The 25,098-nt window shown below is 36.6% G+C and overlaps 1 pseudogene; it reads left to right on the forward strand.

Moving 5' to 3' along the window:
* Positions 1-2,464: 2,464 nt before the first annotated feature.
* LOC129064664 (tigger transposable element-derived protein 1-like) overlaps positions 2,465-25,098 on the forward strand; it is a 28,965-nt pseudogene continuing 6,331 nt past the window's right edge.

Raw genomic sequence — 25,098 nt, forward strand, 5'->3', positions numbered from 1 at the left:
TTACTCTGCTTCTATAAAACCAGAGGATCATACAAATTATGTTTCTCTTAAGGGTCCCATTCTTAGCACATAAAAACATATACATGCACAAAAATATTCAGAAAATATTATATGTCTAAAACACAATGCAAAATAAATTTCAAATAGATTTAAAAGTTAGGAAAAAAGTAATAGGATTTTTCAGAACAACCAGAAAATGAATTTAAACAAATATATTTATTCTGAACCTGCAGTGTACAAAAAATTATTTGAAAATTTGTTTATTCATCAATTGCCAAGGTTTTAAATGTATAATTAACTATAAATAAAAATTTATAATTTAACATAAATAAAAATACAGCAAATGTTTATACTATTAAATTCATGCTTTAAGTTAGAATTTATAATGCAGGTAAATAGATACTTTGCTTGTTTTCAATTAATAGCAAAGAAATATATTCAATGTTTGTTTAAGTGTGGCAGCTAGGTAGAATTACAAATAGTAATCCACCATAATAATAGAGGAAATTGAAAAACAAAGCATGATTATTTCAATATATACAGAAAGAGAAAAGTTCTGCAGCTTAACGTGTTTTATCATTATAAAAATATGCAGAATTATTCCATATTGATTAAAAAGTACATGTATTTATAAGTATACATGGAAATTTCACCGTGGGTGAAATTTATTCTGGGTCATATAACAATTCATGAAAAATCTGAAATCATATGAAGTGTGTTTTTTCTGACCTTCTTATGAAATTAAATAAGAAATCAATAAGGGATAGAACTGAAAAATCCTCATATTTTTGAAATTAAGAAATACAGTTCCAAATAACATGTACTAGCTTTTGCACTTAGTAAAAAAAGTTAGCAGTATGGATGTTGGAAAAGATCATATAAAATGATTATTTGAGATTAGTCCACATATTTAGAAAACCCAAGAGATGAACTAAAAATTACTATAAGAAAGTAAGCTAGTAAGATATACAATTACTATATATATAAATAAATCTTTCACATGTATAAACCAACCTCACTAGAAATTATAATGGAAGTAAAGGTTTCATTTACAGCAGTAATTATAAAATAACCTACAAACATATTTAATGAAAGAATATGCAAAGTCTATCTAAGGAACATGTTGAAAAAATCACGGATGTTCACCTGGACTAATGGACAATATATCATATTCTTGGAAGGGAAGAGCCAACATAAAAAATGTTAATGTGCCCTCAAGATATTTATGAAATAAATATGATTCCAAAATAAACATGTATACTGATTTTTCTTTTTAACACTAAGAAAAATTGATTCTTAAAATCACAGTTATAAATTTTAAAAAGCAAAATAGCCTGGAAAACTCTGAAATATAGAAGCAAAAAGAGATACTAGCTATACTGAATATTAGAATAGTCCACAAAGCCTTGTTAATTAAAACAGTATATGAAAGGCATATGATGAAATAGATCAGTATGTTCACTTAGAAACTGTAGAAATAGCATCTAATGTATAAGGAAATAAATGATAAAATAAAGATATCTCAATAGGCTATTTTCCATATACACTTTTGTGGAAACTATTTAACAATTATAAGAATATTCAGTGTATTAATTCAAGTTGGGATTAGAAAACACTCAAAATTCAGCAGAAACAGCCCACTTTAAAAGTAGTAAATAAACACATTTTATTAGGCAGTTTATACAAGATGAAAATTAAATGCCTAGCAGATATATGAAAAGGTACTCAACTTCACTTGTAACTAGAAAATATCAAATTTAAACAATAGTATGGTACCACTTTATAACCATTATTTTGGCAAAAAAATAAAGTTGTATATTAACAATGGCTTAATGAGAAAACAATTTTAACACATGGTTGTTTTAAGTAAAATTTGTTGCAGCTGTTTAGAGAACATTTCTGCCCTAGTTGGTATAATTGAAAACCCATACATTGTATCACTCAAAATCCTCACTCTTGGGTACATTTGCCAAAAAATCTATAACTGTAGCCAGGGCACAGAATTAATATAAAGATGTTCATGTCAGCATTACTTGTAGCAAAAATAACTAAATGTAATATAAAAATAAAATACTTTGAATGCACATGTAAAATATCTTACAGCAATTCAGAACTACAACAACACTGGTGTTGCACATCTAACCAGTTGAGGGAATGTGGGAGGGATATGTATTAGGCTCAGAAATGAAGGATAAAATAAACTAACGGGAAGGAAGCTTCAATGTCTATTGGAATCACACGTCCTAAGGCGAGGAGTACGATTACCTCAAATCTCAACATCTGAGGTAAACATAAAACTTTTCCAGAAGTCCTACTGATTAAGATGTCTAACTTCACAAAAAATATTTAAAGGGTTTTTTTTTTTTAACCTCAAATTTAATTGATGAGATAGAGTCACGTAAAAATAAAAAATAGTTCATGGAAACCTGGGGAGCTTGGAAAGCTATCACAGGTTTCTCAGGTCATGGGCGCTGAAGGAAGCTCAAAACACCTTAGACCTGATGGAGCTGGTGGAGACAGGAATTTCATGAATTCAGGCTGGTGGAGAAAGCAGCCGGGCTGCAGAACAGTGAGACTGACAGAAAGCATAGTGTCCTCCGGAAGTGTGGTTTCCCACCAAAACTTTGGACAAGTCCCACAGCCAGAGACAGCCGAGTCTTTAAATCAATTAATTTTCGACTCTGGGAAAGTTGTGCCATTATTTTTGGTATCATAGCTGTTAGGTTTGGCGCTTGCCTTCAAGGTACATGCAAAATGATAACTTTTAAAATACACTAAAGATTTGCTACAGGGATTCATAAAATGGGCATTAACGTCAGGCAAAAAACGTAAAACAGGACCTCGTTCCATTTGGTTACTTCAAAGGGCATAAAAAAGTGCATCCCTAGAAAATGCATTTTCCGTTTATCTAAATGTTCACAGCCTGTTCACTAATCTAAGTGCCAACCTCTAACCCCTGTCTTCCCACGTCAGATCAGTCAGCACAGCCCCTGTCTTGTATGGAATTTTATTTTTATTGTCAGGAGGCAGAGAGTGCTTAGAAAACACTTCAGCTATAAATATTTTACAAGATCAGCTTTTGTTTCATGAAAAGTAAGCAGGCAACATAAAATCACTGCCTATTTGAATAAAACCAACAGCAGGAAAGAAAATCACTAGACTGAAAAATTCTAACTTTAACATAAAAATAAATAGCATCCTCAGGGAAATGAAAAAAAAAAACACCATAAACTAAAAACACATATGTGCTTAAGGAAAAGAAGCAAATGACTTAAAATGAAGAAATGAAAATAAATGAAAAGAAACAGAATGGAAGAGAAAGATTGAATAACAGAAGGAATATGAAAATCGTCTTAAACAATGAGTGGGATTGAATTCTCTGGACCTGGAATAAAATGACTAAGACAACATTAATGAGCACAAAGGTCAAGGACATGGAAACAGATTCTGGAGAACCCTGTCCCGTTGGATCCCTGAAGAGAGAACAGAAGAAAACATCAATGAAGTTAATTTTCCTGCATAGAAGCAGGACTTGAATTAACTAAAAGCCCAGATATTACCACTGATGTCCTTGAGGAAAACCAAACACAGGCCTGTATGTGACTGTGGCTTGGTGACATGAGAAAAGATAATGATAAGGAGTAGGAGAGCACACAAGAATGTAAATAAAACTTAGATCAAGCTTTTGTTTCCAACATAACTTTTCTGAGTGTGTTTGTGAATAAATTTTCATATGTTAAGAGATTAGCATTTGAATCTGGCTGAGTAAAGCACTCTACACTTATTAGAATGGCCAAATTCCAGAACAAAGAATCCTCTATGCTGGCCAGGATGTGGAACTACAGGGACACTTATCTGTTGTTGGTGAGAATACAAAATGGTTTGCCCTCTTTGGAAGATAGTTTGGCTGTTGCCTACAAAACCAAACACACTCTTACCATGCGAGCCAGCAATCACGCTTCTTGGTCATTACCCTGAAGAGTTGAAAACTTATGTTCAAACAAATGCCTGCATCTAGATGTTTATAACAGCTTTATTCATAATTGCCAAAACCTTGGAAGCAATCAAAATGTTTTTCAGAAGGTGCAGGATAAATTAAAGGTGGTGCCTCCAGATAATAGAATATTCAGCACTAAAAAAATGGTCTATCAAGCTATGAAAAGATGTGGACGAAAAGTAAACACATATTACTGAGTGAAATAAGCCAATCTGAAAAAGCTACATAGTGTATGATTCCTAATATATTACATTCTAAAAAAGACAAAATTAGAGAGTAAAATGATCAGTGGTTGCCAGCAGTTGACAGGAGGAGGGATGAATAGGCAAAATACAGAGGATTTTTAGGACAGTGAAAAACTGCAATGGTGAATACATGTCATTATAGATTTGTCCAAACTCCTAGAATGTACCACACCAAGAATGAACTAAAATATAAACTAGGTACAGTAGTTGATTATACTGTGTTAATGTAGGCACAGCAATTGTAACAAATGTATCACGCCGACAGCAGACACTAATAATGGGGGAGGCTATGCATGTGTGAGGGAGGGAATGTATAGGAAAAGCTCTCTCCCTTTCATTTAATTTTGTTGTGAACCTAAAATTGTCTTTAAAAAAAGACAAATCCAGCCAAAATATTGATACTGAAACATCTGGCTACATGTGTATATGCTAACCTTAGAAAGTAGCATAGAATTAGTGTAATTACCCTCTTGTCCTTGGGAACTCCTCTCCTATGACCCCCAACCTAAGCATGAAGAGAGTAACATACTGTGTCATGTCATGACTGACTGACCATTTTTTGTCCCCTTACTTACATATGAGAGAACACGAAAAGGAAGATGACTTCCATCATTTTGGGGGAATGAGAACTTAAGATGTACCAAAGTCTTCTTGTTTCTGCATGGATTCGCCGGCTCCTACTCTATGGGTGAACTTTCACAATCTTAAGGACACCTTTAATTGAAGCAACAAGGAGCACAAAGACAGGGAGATTATATACTTCATATTGTGGACACTAGTCAAAACAGTTTGAAAACAACTGATTTATGCTCCTGGGAGAAACACAAGGGCTATCAAAGTAACCTGCAGAAGAGAATTAAGACTCTGGTAAGTAAATTCTGGCAAATATAAGCAAAACATTATTACAACGGAAATTAAGAGCCATAGGGTTATAAAATGAACCGCGTGATGATAATAATGCATGCTAATGCGCATGTTCTCTTCTAACAATTACAGGATAAATTTAAGCTTATTACTAACTCTTCAGGTGACCACAGCCTTCAATTTGGATGATTGGATGGTTATGAAGATGGTGTTTCTGTTAATTATAATTAAGAATGAAAAAAGTAAGTTTTAGGCTGAAATAAAAACAATTTATGATATTTTGAGCTCAAGGGTGAGAATGCCCATAGTCAGTTTGCAATAGGAGGCTTAAGGAAAAAAATATGTCTAGGTAGAAAAAAGCGGAGTTAACAATGCATAACTTTCAGATAAGGATTATAAGCACAGAGTAAGAATAAAAGTTCAGGAATAGAAGAATGAAGAATATTCATGTTTAAAGTGTTGATGGAAGAAGAGTTCAAGCTAGAGAATGTTAAAAAGTGTTTTAAAAATCATGAAGGAAAAATCAGGAAAGAATGATATCATGGAAGTCAATTCATCTTCAAGAATCTGCTACTTACAAATTACAAGATTTTTGTTTTGTTACCTCTAAGATCCTTCAGGGTGAAAAACATCAGTCCTTAAAAAGAAATGCACACAGAAAAAAATATAGTAATTAACATGGGAATATACTTTCATTCTTAAATTCATGCATAGACAAGATATAAATCCTAGAGAGAAATTCTATTATCAGTCACTGGGGAACACGGAGGAAAGAAATAGGATTAGTGAAGTCTAACATTTGAGGGCTTATTTAAAATGTACTTTAGAATATGCATATTATTATATTCTATTAAATCTTTATGTCGTATCTCTAATATGTTTAGGCAAATTGTCTGCTATATTCAGGTTTAACAATACGGTAGCTAGATAGGCCAGCACTGCAATTGCTCAAAGGCCTATTTCTGTTCCAATGTACCCCATTCCTTGGAGCATTCCTGTAATTATTCCTTATTTTCAAACAACTTATTCATGACTTTTATATGGGTAGATGAGCATGCAGTGAATTTTCTATCATGCTTTATGAACCCCAGAGGAGCTGAGGGATCAGGAACATTAGAAGACATCGGTGTTTGATGTTTAACTTCCCCTTTTTACTTAAGTAGACAAATTCCTTCAAGTATTATTTTGAAATAACAAGGACAACAGTTGTCCTAATTTTAGAGTAATATATTTTCCCTACTCTAAGTGGGGGACTCTTCAATAGTGGTCTTTTGTTATTGGAAATTTTGTACCTAGGTTTTATGATTACATTTAGCTATTATGCCATTTATAGCTGTTGTTTAATTCAGTACCAATTTTGAAATTATTTCATTGTTTATTAGTTGTAATACTTTAGTTAAATCAGATCACTGATTTAAAGGATAATGTGTAATATTACATTATTAATTTGAGAATATTGAAACAAAATTCTGAATTAAAAATCAAGTATAGCAAGCAGATAAATATCTGTAAACATTTTTCATTCTGTTAAACTTGCAAATAAGTACCATACTTAAAGAGTACATAATTGTCCCGTATCTCTCAACTGCTAACATATAAAGAGACAATCAAATGTATATCCTCAGAAGTTTCACCTGCTACTTCTATGTGTATATACTCACATTAAACATTCATGGCTATTATTTATTGACTCCTTTTAAATTCTAATTATTTGTTTTCAAGACCTACAAAGGATACACTTCTCAAGGGCATTAGGCAGAGTTTTTAAAAAATCTCAAAAATCACTAATTGTATTATTCTATTTATATATCATTCTCAAAGTGACAACAATAATAGAACTAGAGAACAAATTATGATTGTTGGGAATTAGAGAGAGTTGTGGGGAGAGGGATGAATGCAACTAAAAAGAACAGTGTGAGGGAGATCTTTGTCAGGATGCAGTAATTCTGCATGTTAGTTCACTGAGAAGTTGGTTAAAGAATTGTTCTCATGTGATAAAGTGACATCATGCCAAAGAAAAAAGCACAAACAAACCTAAGCACGGTAAAACATTTTTCAACTAGCACAAAGTCTTTTTTGGTAGGACTGAAATTCACTACAATTGTTGAAAACTTAACATCTTAATTAAGTTTTCATTACTTAATTACAACTACAACTTAAATAAGATGTTAAGTTTTCCTAGACAGTATTAAAATAAAGAATATTTAAAAAGCAAAACCTGAACCTGAAAGTGAAAAGAAGAAAATTTTTCTTGAAGTGGAAGATATATAATGCAAATGTAACAGTGTAACTCTCTAAGCAATTTAAAGCTGGGTTTAAAAAAATCAACAAAAATATAAATATATAGACACATACATCTATGCAGAGAAAGAGAGACTGTGAAAAGATAGCCACATATATATTTTTTCTTTTCCTGGGTCTCCTAATTTATTTCTTTTTTTCATTGTGAAATAACCAACTTACAACTTTTATTGTTATGAAATAATATCAATTAAAAAATGGGAAAAGGACTTAAACAGACACTTCTCCCAGGAAGACATATAAATGGCCAACAAATATATGAAAAGGTGCTCAACTTCACTAGCTATTAGAGAAATGCAAATCAAAACTCCAATGAGATACCACCTGACACCTGTTAGAATGACTATTATCAACAAGACAAATAATAACAAGTGCTTGGAGAAGTGGTTGTGGAGAAGAAGAACCCACATTCACTGCTGGTGGGAATGTAAACTGGTACAGCCACTATGGAGAAAACAGTATGGAGGCTCTTCAAAAAATTAATAGTGATACCGTGATCTTTTTTCTGGGTGTCTACGTGAAAGATTGGAAACATGTATTAGCAAAGATATATGCACCCCTGTGTTCATTGAAGCATTATTCACATTGGCCAAGACATGGAAACAACTTGTGTCCTTTGATAGTTAATTGGATAAAGACGATGTGGTGCATATATACTATGAAATACTATTCAGCCATAAGAAAAGATGAAATACTGTCATTTGTGACAACATGGATGGATCTTGAGAATGTCATGGTAAGTGAAAAAGTCAGAAAAAATCAAGAACCATATGATTTCAGTCATATGTGGGATATAAAACTGAAAGCAACAAATGAAACAACAAGACAAACAAACATACAAAAATTTATAGACACGGAAAACATCGTGGTGGTTACCAGAGGGTAGGGGGTTTGGGGTGGTAAAGAATAAATGGAGTCAACTATATGAAGACAGAAGAAGATTTGACTTTGGGTGCTGGGAATAAAATGTAATATACAAATTATGTATCTTAGAATTGTACACTGAAGCCTATGTAATTTTATTAACTAATGTTGCCTCAATAAATTTTATCTTTCAAAAAAGCAAGACAAAACAAAACAAAACTGGAAAAAGAAAATGAAGCAAGCTACCCGGATTTGCCTTGCAAGCACAGGATCTACTTAAAAACTCACAACAATGCTCAGCGTCCTCTGGAGCCTGGAAACACACTCAGCAGTTACTGTTAAAATGAGCACGGGCAAACATCCATGTACATCACGAACAAAGACATCATAATTCTTTCTTCAAGTGCTATCTTTACTCTCCCAACCTTTATGATTATTTTAGTGTCTGTCCATCATTCTTTTGTAGCATGGAAATTTATCCTAAATGTCTCAGGTAGTGTAAGTCTACATTGTATTTAATTTGTTGCTTTAAAGGATATCAGTTTAATTCTATTTGTGACTGTCAAAAGAAGAAGAATGGCAAAAATAATCAAGATGATTACTCTGTGTAAATTTGGTCAATAATTTTCTGAGTCCATTTGATATTTTCATCTAAAAATGGTGCTTCTTTCATGGCTTTGTCATTGTTTTTTGTAACCTATGTTTTTCATCTTGAGAAACAAACAACTTTTTGTTCTTAGAAGAACTTAAAAGTGGTTAAATTAATGTAATTTTAATTCATGTTTATGATTAGAAATCTAGATATATTTTTAAATAAAATTATTTTGACTGATAAAATTGATATGACATTTGGCCTTGGAGTTAGAATATGATGCCACTTATTTTTCAAGGGCCCTCCAAAATTCTCAATTGATTTGAATATGACTTAAATATGGAATATATTCTGAATGACATGCATATACAGATATTAAATAGCAAATGGTAGTCTTCCTTTGGCATATTAAAGTAGAGAGAAGATGTTAATTTTAAATAAAAACACAATACTAAATGTTCCAAGAAAAACAGTCACTAATATTCATGCTAGTGTTCTAACCTCAAAATTCTCCAAGTATCTTTTTTTCACTACACATAAAATTCAGTGGATATTACTAAAATATTTGAGACCAGAACCAGAGTTTTTACTATGGTTTTTCTACACCAGGTCATTACTTCTGCTACATATTTCTCGCAATCAATCACTTCCCATAAAGGCTTCAGGCAACATTGTGATGTTGTAGACTGGTCTTCAGAACTTCTCTATTTACTTCTATGTGATAGACCTTCTCCTATCAAGTGCACCCTGACTACCTTATGTCAACTCTTGACCAATAAATGCACTTAGTTCAATCCCTTGTTATGATTCACATGCATCGGGGCTTACCTTATTCACACCAATCTTTGCTAGTCACCAGCTAAATTAAACTCTCCTAAGTTCTACTCAATTGATTTATATTATATACCACTGTAATTATGCAATTCATTTTCCTGGTAAAAGAATGACTATCATATCTCTTCAAGGCATATGTTTATATTATTAGGGATTTTTAAGGCTTGGGAGAATGCTCTGGTTTGTCAGAGGAGACATTTTGTGGAGGGAATAAGGCTATTTGACATCTGTGCTAGTTTGGGTCTTCCAGAAGCAGATGCCAAGGAGTCAGAAATAGAAGATGTTTCCTGGGGAGCATGCCTGTGAAAGATAAAGGGGAGAAAGAACAGAAGCAGTCAAGAACCTTGACATTGATGAAGGCCTGATGCTTGTGGAAAGAGGAGGGGGAAGAAGGAGTATTGAGTAGAAAGGGTCTGAGACTTGGGTGCACCTCTAGGGCAGCCCAATGGGAGGTTCAGCGTGAATATTCGACAGGATTGGCCAGGCCCCAGCCTCTCCACTGTGCTTGGTCATTGGCTAGAAGCTGCCAAGGAAGCGGTCCTTGACCTCAATGAACACCATGATAGATCCCCAGGTACTGTAGCTAAAGACCATCAGCTGGATGTGCTCCTCTCAGGGAATTCTTACCAGAGAGATCTGAAGGAAGGGACTGCTACAAATTCTTCTCCTGTAACTACGTTCTCATTTTAAAGCTGCTATTTTCTGAGCATATATTTCTTTCTGTATGAAGTCCCTTTTTTGAACCTACACATATTTGTCCACTACTTCATTTCTGTATTTTTGCGTAAGTTTTGATGGTATAAATTTTATCCTTGTTGCTTTGCTTCTAATGTTATACAGTTCTGCAACTTATTTACTTCTCTCCTTTTGTTCATTATTTATTTTATATATTTAGGCATTTCATTATGTACATACATTGTTATTTATTTGAATAGGCAATATATATACTTCAGAGAAAAATCAAAGTGTACCCCACTTTTACCTGTAGTCTAAGGCCTGGCTAAAGGGATCCTTCATTGATTATTCCTACAAACCTATAAGCGCCTAGCACGTGCTGTGATCTCCCTGCTATACTGCAGATCATGCCTACAATACCTTGCTTGTTTCATATACTGTATTTTGAAACCCAACTATAATGAGAATCCCTTCTGCATGACTATAATATACCTCAGTTCAGAGATTTCTAGGTGGGTGAAACCCAGTCTTAAAGAACGATCATAACAAAATATGGCACACATGGTCGTGGTGGGCACGTTTATCCAGTGTAAATGCTGCCCTGTTCCTGTAGTTGTACTGCTTGATTTACAGTGCTTGTGCCTAGTCTATTTCCTACATTCTTGATGGTGATGCTTGATTCATGTCATGTGACATGGATGGCTTGTCTTATAATTTAAAAATAGATAAGAAAATGTACATTAGAATCTTAAAGTGTTAAGACAATTTAGGCAAACAAATAAAGAGAAATCCCTGCTAAATATATCTATTCTTCTGGAGCCTTCAGTCTTCAAAATAACGCTGAATGAAGAAAGAGCTTGAGTCATTTTTGTCTAGTGCTCATCAGGGATTGATATGCCAGGAGAAGCAGGATTTGGGTGGGATGATGGGTGCCAATGACTGACCAGCCTCCCACCCAGGGGGAATCTTTCACTGCGAATCTTTCAGTCCTTTATATCCTTTCCTTCCTGTTTAACCTGCTTATTTTCATGACAAGCTTTCCATGAATGCTGAGAAGAATTGCACATAAGGTACAAGACAAAAATGAAAGCAGGGAGAAAAGATAAAAGGTAAGTTGTCAGGCATACAGATCGAATCTAAAAAGAGGATGGCAAAATGGAGAGCAGACTGAACATATAATGAAAAGGGTTGTGAAAGAGCCATAGATTCAAGACCCATTTTGCCTCTGAGAAGTAACAAATTACATCCACCACAACACTCTTATCATTGAGCACCTTGGGCAAGTTACTTTCCTTCACTATGCTTTATACTGAATACAGTTATTGTTTAAATTATACATGATAATACATGTAAGATGCCTGGAACACTGTATGGTATGTAAAAAGCAAGGTATATATCTATAAATGTAATCTACCATTAAGCATAAAAATGATAAAGGCATGATAGGAAATATGGTTCAAAAATTTGGGGGAAGGGAGCTTCACTCTATACAATAGTACAATGCTTTCTCTTCATTTTCACATCAGAGTGCACACACATAAACACACAGATGATACTACTTATATGGCCCCCTATAGTAAACTGGAGGAAACTCGGAGCCCCAGGCAAGCTCGCTGGCAGATGTTGACAAGGGACCCAGTGGCTTCAACCACCCCAAGCCTTTTGCAGATGCTCTGAGGCTGAAGGGCTTAGCGTTCCCCAAGACACCGGTATGCTGGGACACATCAGCAGGAAAGCTCTGCAGTAACGGTGCACTGAAAAGTTAAGTCACTCAGCAATTTGCCATCTGAGCAGGCATTCAACGGGAAGCTACAGAAACACTCAGGCAATGAGAATTCTAAGGTGGACAGTAACAGTGCCCTCAAATACCTTCTTTCCCATGTCTCTTATCTCTTCTTACCACCCAAAGCCTACCACCTTATTTCGAGTTGCCATGGACACCAGCCTGGATTATTTCTATAAGCTTCTGAGGGAGCTCCTGTGCCTGCCTTTGTTTCCCCAGAGTCTGTAGTTACTATAGCAGCCTGGGGATTATTTTAAGACTAAGTAAGATTATGTGCCCAAGTCCTCTCTTATTACTAAGAGGAAAGCCAGACTTCTACCCTTGTGCAAAGGCACAAAGGATCAGCCCCTCGATGAACTTATCTCTGCTACTCTGTTCCCAAATGTGAAATGTATTCCTTATGCCTTTAGTTTGATGGCTTTTACCTGAAAACACCACACTGTGACCCAGATGCTTCTGTCTCACCAGAACTGGCCAAGCTGTGGTGCTCAGTTGTTGAATCAAACATCAGTGTTGATGTTGTTGTGAAAGTATTAGTAGATGTGATTAATATTGAAATCTATAGACCCCAAGGAAGGAAAATGACTCTTCATAATATGGGTGAGAAACATCTAATCAGTCCAAGGACTTAAGAGAAAAAGCTGGAGTCCCTTGAGGAGGAAACAATTCCACCTCTAGACAGCCCTGGACCTCAAGACTGCAACGTCAATTCTTTTTTTTTTTTAAATTTATTGAGGAGACACTTGTTAACAGAGTGGTACAGCCATTATGGAAAGCAGTAAGGCAGTTCCTCAAAATATTAAGAATAGAGCTGCCATATGACCCAGCAATCCTGCTTCTGGATATTTACCTGAAAAACTCAGAAACATTTATTCACAAAGATATATGCACTCTTATGTTCATTGCAACGCTATTCATGGTTTCCAAGACATAGAAATGACCCAAATGTCCTTCAATAGATTATTAGATAAAGAAAAAGTGGAGCATATATACCATGAAATACTACTCAGCCATAAGAAAAGATGAAATACCGCCATTTGTGACAAAAAGAATTCTTGGAATTTCCAGCCTCCTGCCTACCCTGCAAATTTCTGACTTGCTAGCAAACTTCTGGTTGCCTGTTTTCAGTCAGGCAATCCCTGAAAACAAAACTCTCTCTGGCCTTCTGAACACAGCCCATTGGCTCTGCTTCTCTGCAGAACATGGATTCACATTTACACACCACTGGTGCACTTTATCCCCCTGCTCTGTCTTCTTTCTGTCTGTATTTTGTCTGTCCTCTCCCACTAGAACACAAGCTACATTTAGGCAAGATTTTTCCCCCCACTGCTTCAGAATAGTGCCTGGCCCATGGCAAGTTCTCAATAATGTGTGTTGAACAAAAAAAATAAAGTAAATTGTGATGTTCTTTTGCTCCTAATCCTTCAATACCTTCCTCATATAAGGTAACTGAGAGGCATGAGATTGACCATGAGATAGTGAAACGGAAAACAAGAGAAATTCAAGGAACGGACAGAACACTTAGCGGCATGCAGAGGCTGAGTCAATTCAAAGAACAAAGAGAGCGTTCACATGCGATCCAGAAAGCAGGCTTTTCACAGACAAAGGAAAGTGGGAATGTAAAGACGTTTGGGGGGAGTTTTATTAAAAATGAAGAGAAATGACTCTAGAAACTAAATAGGCTTAAAGAGCTAGTTTTAGAAATATGTAAATTGATGTGGTAAAAACTTCTATAAGCACAGGGGACCTAACTTTTACTGCTACTAAGCTGCATGGCCATATGCAATGCATTTAGTAATTGAGTCTTTCTCTTGGCGCTGCTGGGAGGGCCGTGACTTGTACTTTACTTCCCCAGTTCAGCCCCTGCCCCCTCCCCCCAGACTGGACAGATAACAGATAGGAAAATGGCAAGAAAAGTCGATACATAAAACTACAAGTAATTCTTATAAGAATGTTTATAGAAATAAACATGGTAAGATAATGATTTCGGCAGGCTATATATTAACTTCTGAATATGAAATAACCAGAAAATCAAAATTTAAAAAATTATCAAGGTAAAAAGTCAAGATAATGATGAAATGGCAGAGCACAGGTAGCAGGACTTGGGTGCTCCATTTGACTTCTCAGAGCGGGAGAGACAGCAATAGACAATTTCCTCTATTGGTGCCAAATACCAGGGAAAACTGATATTCTTTAGTACTTTGGAGAAAATTGGAAAGAAAACTGTAAGTCTAGCCTCTCGCTCTGACCCATAAAAATGCATTATTAAATGTTATTGCCCCGTTGTTTCCCCTAGAGATGTGTTTAAAGCGAACAGTGTTGTCTTAAATGTGTTATTTGGCTTCCAGAATCTTGGAGTAAACTTGACTGGAATCAGACTGTCCAGCATGGTGTTATTAGTCTCGTAAAAAGGCCAAATTATTTTTTCCAAAATGAACTATGATCATGATTTTTGACAAACTGCACAGAATTCATAACTCGATGCTGAGTATAAACTCTGTACTTCTTCTGACTTTTATAGAAGGAATTCAAAAGCATTGACAAATATTACAAATCACAGTAAGTATGTGAAAGAAAACTATGGAACAATGAAATGTCAGTGAGATGAAGGCGGAGAGAGGATACACCTTGCTCATGGTTTTGGAGAAAAATGAAGGCTGGTTTCATGACAGCACGAAATTCAGACTAGTCTTGTTTGATGATTAATATACTATTGTCGCGGCGCGGAGTATGGGGGGAGCGCCAGGGGAGAGCGCCAGCGGGGACTGCCGGGCTCCGGGATCTGAGGGTTACCGTCTGGGGCCCGCTGAGATGGGAGCAGGGCTCTGAATCCCGCTGAGCCTGATCTGGGGGTGTCACGGATGCGGGGAATAAACATGAGTCCTCGCAAACACTTCTCTGTGTGCCAGGAGAGGGGACCTGGCACATCCCTCTAGTGGGGAGGCCCGGAGGCCCTTGGTTCAACGGCTTTTTTTATTGAAAGGGGTATCCGTGGGGCCAGGTAACAGGAATGCACAGGTTATCTCATTACATCAGTATGTTAATGTTTACAGAGAATAGGTGATGTTTTGGAGAAAACAAATGGCAGGAATACACTGATTTACAGGGATCCGAGAGGACAATAGTAAACAAGAGAGATGACTAAACAGGAGAGCATAGTAAACATAGGAGGGCCCAAGAGTATAGGGGTAGGGTGGCGAATAATGTAAATTGCCTTCCCAGCCTGAGCTGGCTAGCGCTTCTGAGGGAAGAACAAAGCACACTTTAAAGAATTTACTTTTAGGCCTGATTTCCCTGGGAACCGCCAGATCTGGTGTAGGACTGACGCTGGTGCTGTTTCGAGCCTGAGCCAGGCAGGGGGAGGGAGCGGCCAAGACACAGGGAGACCGCTTTCGGACGGAACGAGGACTGCGGCCACGTCCGAGCCGAGCCGAGGGGTGCGGGCCTTTTTGCCCTTTCTCCATGTCCCCCAATTTCTTGTCTGCTTCCCATACCGGTAGATGTCTGGCTTAGGTTCTTATCCCTGCAGAGGTGACTTACCCGTCCTCCACAAACGACCATCACAGGGCCAAGCAGAGAAGCAGGGACTCTGCCCCAGCTGGGCGGGGGGGGGGGCAGGTTATGTCTCCTCAGGGGCCTGTTTCTCCAAGGCCTCCCTGATTATTTCAAGCCTTAGGGCCCTCTTGTCTGTCGGCGGAGCTACAGTCCCTAAAACCAGACAGAGCATTTCCCAACATACTACAGTAACCGCTAGCCAATTTGTTATTAAAGATTTTGCAAGTCAAATCTGCCCCTTTCTATTTAACATCTGCAACCTATATCTTAAGTCTAGCTCATAGATTTATCAAATCTTAACTATAGTTTACAAATTTATCAATTAAATACTTACTGTAATTTTTTCTTGTGTACTTAGAACCTTAAAGACCTTTTGCGAGACAAGTATTACTATTTGGCTAGAGAAGCAAACACTGTATAAAATCAGCTTGATCTTGCATGAGCAGGTTTGAGTCCCAGACTAAACACACAATATAATAAAATGTTGGCAGCTGATACTAAGTGTCATAGAATGTGAACCTGGGAACGGGTTATTTGCTACCTCCGCTGGGGCTAAGACCTCATTAGGCTGTCCACACTGAGGTTTGTGCCTTTGTCAGCGAAGATCACTACAATGACTGAAAATTTCCTTCAGAGTAGAACATTCCAGCAGTAAAATATTTATGTTTCAGATGGAAACTTACAATCATGAGAGGATACCTCTTGGATTTAGGAAAATGCTTACTACATCTATGACTAGATATTGACATACATACTGAAGGGGCCGTAACACTCAATAAGTTGGACTTTTTTTATTCCATGTAGAAAAGGATAGAATTAAGAGTATGCAGGCGAGTGGGTATTATATATTAATAACACCTGTGAAAGCATGAGTTGGAATGAGAACTTGAATACCTACACCTTCCATTCTTCATGAAAACCGAATATTTAGATTCTGCTTAGAAAGTTCTTTCTGTAAGACTGCGTCCTAAATGTTTGACATGACACTAACCTCCAACAGTTGCATCATTAAAAGAAAAGCTGTCCCAAGGTTATATACCCATGAGCCAAGTATCCTTGGTCATTAAAGTTGGATATTGAAATAAAGCAGCGCCACTGGAGAAAATGAGCAGGTGAGAAAGATTGAATTTGGGGGAATATAACACATTTGGATGCGAAAACGTGACCATCTACGATGATAATATATACACGGGAGGCGATGACCAGTTCTCAGAAATAACGTTGTGGCTAGAGTTTCGATGAAAGGTCACATCTGGGAATGATGCGTCATGGAAGCCCTCTATGAATTCACTTGAGGGAGTAGGCAGGGAACAGAATGAGGGCAGGACAGAGCTTGTCCTAGTTGGTAAGTAAATATTTTCCCACTGAAAGTCTCAAAGGGAAGACTAGTGACTGTTCTTTAAATAATCACCCACAATATAGACAAATATATATTTGCTTAAGAGAAAAAGTAAATTTTAGAGAAAGGGACACTGCGGTTGAAAGAGCAGCAAAGAGAGCATGAGCAGGTGTTCCAGCATTTAGAATTCTCTTGTGTCGCTCACACGTGTATTCAGAAAGGAATTACAACTGAATTGTAATTTCAGATCCAGTATCAAGCTTAATTTCAGCACTATTGTCGCAGTTCTCAAATATTTGTCTCGTCAGGATCCTTAAGGTTGCAGTGACACACTTAAAATGATGCTGAATTTCTCTGTTTCTGTCAAGCTGTGGAACACATCTTTCAAGTTCGTTGGGTCAGATGTGATGAGAACGGCTAACGCCTGCAAACCAAGTCAACACTGTTCTCAGCATTAAGCCAAAACAGCGCAACAGTCTTTTTTTTAACTTCCTTAAGATACCCTTAGAGTGTGACAGGTGGAACAAATATAGAATAAGGACTAAAACAATTTCACAGAATAAAATTACTTTTGGAAAAATATAACAATTTTAGTTTTTATATTTTTGAGGGCGAAGGAAAGAAGAAATAGCAAGAAAGTATGCTAAGTCATGCTTGAAAATATAATATCTGGGCTAAATTAATTCTACGAGACTTTTATTAAAAATGGTTTATAGAACCTTAGTTAGCCCATAAACTAATGTAGTTTTTAAGGGAGAGTAGGTCTTACAACAGTAAAATTTTAGACATTCCAGACACTGGAGATTTAATGAGGGCAATATAATTATGGCAGAAATGTCATCACCAAAATGTGGCTACCTCTTCCTTTGGGAAGGATTGTCGCTGAGCGATGGTTTCTCAGTCAAGGACTACACGTCTGGATTGCCTTTGACAATAAGTGTGACTATGTGATGTAACTCTGGCCTCAGAATATTGACAAAAATCATATACTTGCCTTGTTTCTTCTACTTATTTCTGGAATTTTGAATATGTGGCTTGGATACTCAACAGCCATTTTAGTGTTAATGAATAAAACTAATGGAGGAGTAAATGGATTTTACTGGCATGGAAGGAGTAGTTCAAAGTTTGAGTAGATGAGACCACCCAGGGAGAGTATATAGCATGAAAATAGTGCTGGTTTAAGATAGAAGTTTAAGACACACTAATGTATAAGAGATAAGAGGGGGGTGTAAGAAGAGCACTCAAATAGTTTGCAAATGAATAGTGAAAGCCCTTAAATAGAGAAAATCTTACCAGAGAACTAGAAGAAAATGTGGTAGAGTCAAAACACAGCTTTAAGATGGCAACCGATTATGTGTTTTACCAGCCCAAAGTACCTATTCATTTAGAAACTAACCAATTTTTGCAATAACATGGGAAGAACATCTTCCAGTGGGCGGTGAGGGCAAAATCCTGACTATTGTTTCTGAATAAGGAAAGAGAAGTAAGGAAGTGCACTACCACAAATTGAATGAAAACGGAGAAGTAGGGGTTTATATAGAAGGAAATACTGGGTCAAAGGTGAGGCATATTTATCAGGTAAAATAATAGAGGAAGAAAAGCAACAGGAAAGAGAGGTAGATGATAGGGTAGTTTAGTCTGATCCTGGGGATAACAGGAGTTAAGCTATAAAATATTGGTGAAGGAACTAGATTTAAAGAGGAATGGGAAGTATCTGTTTCCCTGGATGAAGGGAATTAAAGATGATGGCAGATGTTGGCAAACTTCAGTTAGAAAGAAGCATGTCCACACATAGTCCTCCTCCAGCCTCTACATAGTGAAATTTGAAAGGCAGATTAGAGGAAGTCATGCTATTCATTCAATCAACAATTATTAATCTAGCATTTACTATATTCTAGGAACTTCAAGAAACATAGTAGCAAATAAAGCATTCAATACTCTTCACTCTCTTTCTAAAGGTTGTGACGTAGTAGGAAATTTTACTAAATTCCAGTTGATTGACATACTGTACATCTTTTTAGAAATCAAGAAAGCAGGAAATAACAGTGTTTGTCTGATTGTTTCTTACTAAAGTGTTATACAAATATGAAAAATCTAACACCTAAAATCTAAGTGAGTAAATTAATTTATAATTTGTGGTTTATATTTCTCTTCATTTACTATTAACTTAATTGTAAACTGGAACATTGAAGTTCTTGACAGAAGTAGCAATATTAGGACTTTCTTTATAATCATTGAAGTACACATTGTCAGGAGTAAATATGATTGAAATGTTGTTCAGATGCTTCTTAGAAGAATTATGACCAATACTAAAGGTCTTTTGAAAATTTCAGAGTGTTATGATAAAAACAGAAGTTATTCCATTGTTACAATAAAATCAGATCTTTATTATTTAAGTTTCTTCTCTCTCTCTTTCAATAGTCTTCAAATCCATGTATATATCTGTCAGCTATGAGAGTGAAGGTAAATTTGTTGCTTTACATCTCCATCGACTCACTATTGACTCAATTGTCCTGAACTCAAAAATGTCTTATCTAAAGTTAGAAGTTTCTCCATAATTTTGTCAGTTAATAGCTAGAAATTCTTAGATCTTTCTTTCATTATATTCAAAATAAAGTACTAAATAACTTGAAATTTGTTTAAAAACATACAGAGCATAAAGTTAGGATTTATTCTAACCATAATTTCCACTCTCTATTACAGACATTAAATTACCAGAAACACAGGAAAATGTTAATTATAACCATTTTTAGATGACAGTAAATTAGTTTTACAGAGTAAATATCATGGGCTTATAAATGAAGATAATTATTCAGTAAGAATCTCCCCTTTGGTGAAGCATCTCTCTGTCTTATTTTGTGCTATAGATGTAATACGTGTTTATTCTAAATGGACTGTCCCCAGGCTAGGTCTTCACGGCAGGAGAAATGGCACTCTTGGTGTATCCTCTTTCCCTGCTCAAACATCCTGCATACGGAAATGTCCGCTTCTCTTGCTAATACTACAGCCGTCTGCTGGATTCTTTCTGGCACAGACTTAATCAAGGTGAAGATAAGTGATATAACCTGGTATATGTTCCCATGTGGCATTTAAAAGCTATTTTCTGCTTGTCCTGCCTTTCAAAGGAGCGTGTTCTTTCATGAGGAAAGTACGTCATCTAATCCGTTTCCCTCTTCTGCAGTGCCTGGCAGAATATTAGGTATTTAGATAAGTAAATATTTGTTTTTTGAATACTTTAAAGTCATAGTCTATGAGACTTATTCTAGAAAACTACTAAAATGCTATTTTGATGATTTCAAATATATTTAAAATGATTATAACATAATGGAATAATTATGTTACAGGTGTTTTTCAAATTATTTTCAGTTAGACTAACTAAATATTATTCAATATCTCATTTTGAACAAGAAAAACATACATCTTGCTATCCACTTAAATGATAAATAACAGCTAAGAGTCAATATTTTCCAGTTCCAAAGAGACTTATCTATTCTAGTAATTAATATTTATAAAATGCTTTACAATTTACATACTTCCCTGTTCTAAATAATTCAAAATAAGTTTTGCTAACCACCTAAAGATGATATTGGTTCAATTCAAGAGGTATTTTGATAATGAAACTTTGCTGCCCCAAATTTGCAATGAGCAAAACCAAGAAGCAAAATAAGCTTTTTACAGGGTAGCCAATGCTTTGATGCTTCTAGGAAAAAAAGTTAACAAAAGAAAATCTAGAGGGAGTGTTTCTGAACAAATGGCCATGGGGGGGTTGCCCAGATGCTATTACTGACACAATGACCAGACCCCCTCCCCACTTCCCCAGGGTCCCTCAGTTGTAGGTCTTTTGCCCGCCACCCTTGGAATTAGGGCTCTGAATGGCAGTTTGGTGAAGAGGAACTATTTATTCAAAATTATACAGGTTTGATTAATGGCTACATGTCACCCTTAAGTCTCAAAATCCCTTTAAAACACCTACCAACACACACCGTCCTGCCTTCCCCATTTTGCCCAGTCAGGCCAGTCGGGCCTGTCAGGGGCATCGTCCTTCAAAAGAAAAAAGAACAGAAGTCCGGGCCTCGGCTCGGCAGGCCTCTCGCGGGTCTCAGCACCATTCGCTGCATCGCCTCAATCTCCAGCTCTTAATCCAAAACCATGTGGCACCTTCTCCTGGCCCACCAGCGAGAGTGATTTCTCTCCTCTTTCTCCCCGCATGGTCTTCACACTGTTCCCCAGAGTCTCTCCCACAGGCCCCCGTCTCTCCTCCTTCCTCTCCCAGTTACCTTCCATTCCGTATTAAGTCTTTCAAACCTTCCTGATTAGCCTTAGTGACATGCAAAATAACCCTCTTTGCACATGAGGAATGAAGCTATCTTGTTATTGACATGCAAAATGACTCTCCTAGGCCCTGCTCAAGGCTCCCATTCCGCCCCGGTGACCTGCCTTGGGGTGGGGAGAATATATTTTTCTTGGACACCCCAATTTCTGGACCCCGTTACAAATACCCTTTACCGCGCGGCGGGGGCGGGGCGGGGGCCTGGATGTGCCCCATTACAGGAAGGCTGGGGAACACAAGTGAAGTGTTTTCACTGATTTTAGGAAAGTTAGAATCTAGCTATTATTGTCATTAAATCGAAATGGACTTTTTAAGTAATTCTCATCTGAGAACATGCTTATTGGTTTGGGAGAAGGGAGGGAGAGAGAAAGAGAGAAACATCAACCAGTTGCCTCCCGCATGCACCCCAATCAGGGATAGAACCCTCAAACTTTTGGTACACAGGATGATGCTCCAACCAACAGAACTACCTAGCCAGAGCAGAAACTGACTTTTTAATGCCTCTTTCAAGTCGATGACTTCCTGCTAGCAAATATTTTAAATACATTGCAATCATTTCAAAGAAAGAAAGAGTGGGTCACATCCACGGTCTCCTTAAAAAAAAACAAGTGCTGGTGTTTTTCCTCTTAAATCTACATTTTAAAAAAACTGAAAAATTTTAAATCATGGTGGAAGTGGAAGTTTTTATTACAGTTTTCAGAATTTAGGTATTCATAGTTAAACTTAAGTGACATAATTATAGCAATTAAGTGTGGAACAGTAGGACATGTCCAGTGTATTACATCAAACAGACAAATTAATAATTACCCAAAAACTTGAAATGTTATATGTGTTGAATTTTAACATATTTGAAACTGATGTCCACCTTTATATTAGCAGAGCTTATGATAACAGAAGAAAACCACTCAAACATTTCAAATGATTACATAAACAATATTCCATATAAGTAATATTTTTTTCCTGTTTGTATATGATATTCCACTGACAACGCACTCTCTTAGGAATAGACAAGAAACCTTTCTAGCACTGTTTTCCCAGAATGTTTAAAGTGCTTCTAGCTGTGTGAGTTACCACTGGGCAGTATGGGTACATATATGGCCGGTGCTATTCTTTAATATTTCTACAATAGCCTGTAACTGTTTAAGTGACAAGAGTTGCACGTCTCTCACTTTACATTAAAAGCTAGAAATGATTAATCTTAGTGAGAAGGGCTTGTGAAAAGCTGAGAAAGGCTGAAAGTTACCCCTCTTGCACCAGTTAAACCAAGTTATGAAAGCAGAGGGAAAGTTCTTGAGGCAAGTGAAAGGTGCTCCTCCAATGTAAACAGGAATAATAGGAAAACAAAATAGCCTTATTGCTGATACAGGCAAAGCTTAAGTGGTCTGGAAAGAAGATTAAACCAGCCACAACATCCCCTTAAGCCAGAGCCTAATGTGAAGCAAAGCCCTAATTCTCAATTCTGTGAAGGCTGAGAGAGGTAAGGAAGCCGCAGAGGACAAGTATGAGGTCAGCAAAAGTTGGTCCATGAGGTTTAAGGAAAGAAGCTGTCTCAGTAACAATAAAAGTGCAAGGTGAAGTAGCAAGTGCTAATGGAGAAGCTGCAGCAAGTTATCCAGACCTAGCTAAGAAGGCAGCTACACACTAAACCATAGATTTTCAAATGCAGACAAAACAGCCTTCTTTTGGCAGAAGATACCACCTAGGACTTTCCTAGTTTTAGAGGAAAAGTCAACACCTGGCTTCAAAGCTTCAAAATATAAGCTGACTCTCTTCAGTGGCTAATGTAGCTGGGTACTTCATGGTAATCCTATGCTCATGTACCATTCCAAAAATCTTAGGGCCCTTAAAAATTTTGTCAAATCCACTCTGTCAGTTCTGTATTAATGGAATATAAAAACCTAGATGACAGTACATCTTTATACGGCATGATTTACTAAAGATTTTAAGCTCACCGATGAGACTTACTGCTCAGAAAAAAACATTCCTTTCAAAATATTACTGCTCATTTGACAATGCGCCTGGTCCCCCAAGAGCATTGATGGCGATGGCCATTGAGATCAGTGTCACTTGTGTGTCTGCTAACAAAACCTAACACAACATCTGTTCTGCAGCCTATGGATCTAGAAGTAATTTTGACATTTATGTATTATTATTTAAGAAATACATTTTGTAAATCTATAGATGTCATAGATAGTGATTCCTCTGATGAATGTGGAAAAAGTAAATTGAATGTCTTGAAAGGATTCACCATTTCAGATGCCATTGAAAACATTCCTGATTCATGGAGTGAGGTTAAAATATCAACATTCACAGGAGTTTGAAAGAAGTTTGATTCTAATCCTCACACATAGGACTTCGAGGGGTTTAAGACTTCCGTGGAAGAAGCAACTGTAGATGTAGTGGACATAGCAAGAGAACTAGAGTTAGAAGCAGAGCCTGAAGGTTTGACTGAATTGCTGCAATTTCATGACAAAACTTGAAGAAATGAGGAGTTTTTTTTCTTACGGGTGAGCAAAGGGAGAGGTCTCTTGAGATGGACTCTCCTCCTGGTGATGAAGCTGCAAAAGACTGTTGAAATGACAACAAAGGATTTAGAGTATTGCATAAACTTAGACGACGAAGCAAAGGCAAGGTTTGAAAGGATCAATTCCAATTTTGAAAGAAGTTTTGTGAATAAAGTGTTAACAAAGAGCATCACATGCTTCAGGGAATTATTTATGAAAGAAAGAGTCGATTGATACAACAAACTTAATTTGTGTCTTATTTTAAGGAACTGCCACAGCCACCCCAACCTTTAGCAGCACCACCCGGATCAGTCAGCGACACCACAGAGATCAAGGCAAGACTCTCCGCCAGCAAAAACATTAAGACTCAGCTGAGGCTCAGGGTGGTGGTTAGCATTTTTTACCAAGAAAGTACTTTTTTTTAAATCAAGATATATATATATAGAACACTTTTGGACATAATGCCTTGCACACTTAATAGACTACAGTATACTGTATGTAAACATAACTTTTATATGCACTAGAAAACCAAAAAATTCGTGTGACTCACTAATTGCAATATTCACTTTATCATGGTGGCCTGAAATGGAAGTGAGCAAATGCTATTGGAAAAAATTGTGCTGATAGACTTATTCAATGAAGGGTTGCCACAAATCTTCAACTTGTAAAAAAATACAATATCTGTGTAACACAATAAAATAAACCACAATAAAAGGAAGCATGTCTGTACAACCAACTTTAAGAGTTCATTGCCAGCCAAAGCTATCATATCTGATGATGTGGGTATAGTCCATAATTAATACAGAAAGGAAGAAACTAACAAAAACCAGTGTCTTAACAAATGAATACATCACTGTCAAAGAGCATATGGAGAACCACATCAATAAGGCCACTTGAATCAGAACAAATTGAAACCTGTTAAAAAAATGCATTGCCTAAAACTTGTCATCATTTATTATCTTTATGTGTAGAACACACAGCAGGATGAATAAAAAAAAAAAAAAAAGCAAGGATTTTCATTGTCAGAAATTAGGTTTAAATCCCATCTACATGCTAGTGTGAGACTGAAAAAAAAGGGATTATTTGTGATTGCATACTTTCCCAGGACGGCCATTATGGTCCTCGTGGTAATAATCAAGTAGTACCCCACCCTCACACTACAGCGGTGATGAGGAACCTCGTCGGTTTGGTCACATGTGACCAAAGCGGGACCGG

The sequence above is a fragment of the Pteronotus mesoamericanus genome, unplaced genomic scaffold, assembly GCF_021234165.1.
Source record: "Pteronotus mesoamericanus isolate MK-2021 breed Mesoamerican mustached bat unplaced genomic scaffold, CSHL_Meso_final contig_169, whole genome shotgun sequence".
Classification (NCBI taxonomy): domain Eukaryota; kingdom Metazoa; phylum Chordata; class Mammalia; order Chiroptera; family Mormoopidae; genus Pteronotus; species Pteronotus mesoamericanus.